Raw genomic sequence first — 3,560 nt, 5'->3', positions numbered from 1 at the left:
CCCCCCCAAAAACAAAACAGTGCAGCTGTTGGACCCAGAAAGGAGAAAATCTGGGGGGCTTCCACCTAACAAACAACTCATGAAGTAGGTGCTGGAGGGATATGGAAGTGGATTTCCTGACCCTAGAGGAAATCCTATAGGCCTAGGTGTTACCTATTTTCAGAATGCTCAATCCAGAAGTAGCGCATGGAGGTCCTTAATGAAGCTGTCTTCATTGTTTGTAAGGACCACAAAGCAACTGGAGGCAGGGTGGCTGGTTATGAAGGTTTCTGCTAGACTAATGCTGGTCTGGTGGTTCTGCAGGTTCTGTAAGGAAATCCAGACACCAAAGCTGCATAGTCAGCCCCCACCTCACACTGGCATGGCTCCAAACCAAATGTATCTGAACTCCTAGGGAGCAGGGTCTGCATTAGGGGTAGATGGGATAGAAGCTGGCCATACCTCTGTTCACCAGGGGAGTATGGGGAAAAAGAAGAAATTGCACCTTTCCTGTTGCCTGTGTGAACTTCACTTTCAGGTTACACTCTGCCACCAAAGTTGCTTACAAAAATTCAAGATGTTTTTTCACTAGTCAGTCTCCCTTTTCACCATGCCTACTCAGCTTCTCCTCCCACCAAGCATTCAATTCACTTCTCTAAAGTTCAAAGTTCCAGGATTTTCATCTGTGTCTGTGTCATTTTATCTCTCAGGTTTTTGTTGTGGAGGGTCTGTGTAGTGTGTCTGCCTAGTCCACTATCTTGCCAGAAGACTCCATAAATCATTTTTTTTTTTAATTTACTCTTCTACAAAGATTTATAGTGAAGTTGTAGATAGCATTTCCAATATGTCTTTGATACCTACAGTATAGATATATTTCCATGATTCATTATCCAATATTGTATGTTGAAATATATACCACAAGTTTTGAAAGCTTGACTGTTATTTGTTTTTAGTCTCGTTCACTTATAGGGCAGAAGTTTTGTTTTTAACAAATTCATGGTATTTTGGGGAATGCAAATTCACCAGCTAAAATAAACTATGATTAGCCATTTGAAATAATTATTAAGAATATTCCCCACATGTAGCTTCCATCTTAAGAATTGGAATGTAATCATACCAACATGATAACAAAGCCAAAATTGTTTCTAAAGCATATTTACCAGTGTATCCAGGTTAGTTATACTGGTACAACAGGGGATAGACCACATAATTGGATTATTGGAGCTGCTCAATCTCTAGCCTTAGACTAAGAGGTTGTACTTCATTTGATGGGGAAAGATTTGTAAGGAACATTCTGCTTTCTGATATATCATTTTGCTGTTCATTCCTCAAGAGTATGAACAATCTGAGCACATCATCTCATAATTAACTTGCTTTTATGATTTTATTGAGTAACAAAGCATGCAACTTTTCCCAATGTCTATGAATTTTTCTACCAAGAAGTAATTTTCTGTTCCTAGTTATCCATGTATATGATCAGCACTGGATTGCAAACCACAAGATCAGAGCTTCAAAACCAACAGCTACTCCTTGGAGACCCTATGTAGGGTCTCTATAAGTTTGAACTGACTCAATGGCATTTAACAACAAGTCCTATTAATGAGTGTACAAGCAATCCCTTGTTGTTGCCAGTAAATGTTGTTGGGTCTGTTCCGACTCATCACAACCCTGTATAAAGTTTCTGAGAGTGGCTGTTGAGTTTGAACTGCCCACCTTTAAGTTATCAGTTCATTGCTTATCCTACTGCACCAAATAATCCCTTAGTTGAGGTTAGTTGATTCAAAACAAATCTTGTAGATTTCATGGTCAGCAGGTTCGAGATGTATGAATTAGGAATGTTGTTTTTATTATTGTTATGTGCCGACAAGTCAGTTCCGACTCATGGAGACCCTGTATAGTGTTTTTGAGGAGCAGCAGGCGGGTTTGAACTTCCACCTTGTGGTTCAAATTGACCTTGTAGTCTAATGCTTCTCCTACAGCACCATACCACAAAGAGAGTCAGCTTTTTGAAAGAAAAATATGTGACTGAAATCAAATAGAAATTTGACACTCACATAAAAGTTTTGAGGGTTCTGATCTCAGGCTTCTATCAAGGCTCTATGATATCATCATGCATCTTGGAGACTTCAAGCTCATTACCATCTTATCATTCGAGCTTGAACCTTATTGCCATAATTTTGAATGATTATCTCAAGGATAGATAAAAGGATAAGGGGTGGTTTCTGGGAGGTGGGGCTTGACGGCAGATAGGGGAGAGGTGCAGTGAAGTTCAGCATCAACAATACCACAGAATACCAGGCGAAGCAGGTTTAGGGCAGAGCTCAAAAACTCTGAACCACATAGGTAGGAATATTTATAAAGTTTGAAGGCTTATAGCTAGTAGAACTTAGCAGAAATAAGAAATTGTGTACTATTGAATCTGCAGGACTCAGCAGCCCGGAGCCAACAACATGGGCAAGAACAAATGACAAGACTAAGTAGGGGAGAAGGCCCATCATGGAATAACACAGCAGGAACCTCGGAGCAAAGGTGGACAATAGGCTTTGTTGGTTTTGCTTTGTTCTGATTTTTTTTTTTTTTTTTTAGGGGGGTATCTGTTCATTGCGCCCTACTGTTTGCACACCTCCATTCTGGTGACTAGAGGGGGTGTCTGAGCGAGTGTACAACTCCAGCCTCACCACTGGTGGGTTCTTCTGCCATGCATGTGCACAGATATGCTCAGTCCAGAAGCCAGCCCTGAACTTTTTTTTAATAGGGAAGAGGCCAGAAAAAGCAGTCTGGAGAGGGAAAGAGAGTTCACAAACAAAACAGGCTGACAATTAAATTAAATCCTAAGGTACAGCATAAATACCAACAGTGGCATCTTGAAATTTATCAGGTGGCCTTGAAGGTAAGAAGTTAAAAGAGGACTTTAAACTCATATTCTTATTAGGCTACAGATTTTTTTTTTTTTTCCTTTTCTCCCTCCTCTCCCTTTTCTGCAGTTATAGACTACAGTTTCCAATCTAGTTTGTGTATGTGTGTGTGTGGTTTTTGGTTTGTCTTGTCTTTCTTGTTTTTTGGCTGTTGTTGTTTTGCTGTTTTATATTCCCTCTTTTACTTTGAGGGACTCTTTTTCTTCTTATATTACCCAAGAAGAGACAGCAACTGCTGCCATATAGTCAAGCTATGATCACACTCTATAAAACACCAAAATCCAGGCAAGAAACAATACCAACTGCCATATACCACAAAAGGCAGACAACACCCATGAAAGTTACTCTGAGTTAAGCAATAAAAAGAGTGAAAATGGAAGCCCACATCCTAATCATGTCTCCTGTAGGAAATCAGAAAGCATAAAAAATAAAAAATAAAAAAACACTCAATTAAGTATTAAGGCCACAGATAAACACTAAACATGTCCAAGATGCAAAAGCAGATGACCATATCAGCACATGTCTGAGACAAACTTTCACAAATTTACAAATATCAAAATACCACAAAGAATCTCCTCAGACCATAATGCTATCAAATTAGAAGTCCACAAAAGGAAGACAAAGGAAATAAAGTGAAATACATGGAAATGGAATAACACCATGCTG

This window comes from Chrysochloris asiatica, unplaced genomic scaffold (genome assembly GCF_000296735.1).
Source record: "Chrysochloris asiatica unplaced genomic scaffold, ChrAsi1.0 scaffold00171, whole genome shotgun sequence".
Classification (NCBI taxonomy): Eukaryota; Metazoa; Chordata; class Mammalia; order Afrosoricida; family Chrysochloridae; genus Chrysochloris; species Chrysochloris asiatica.
Note: the sequence above shows the minus strand (reverse complement) of the source record.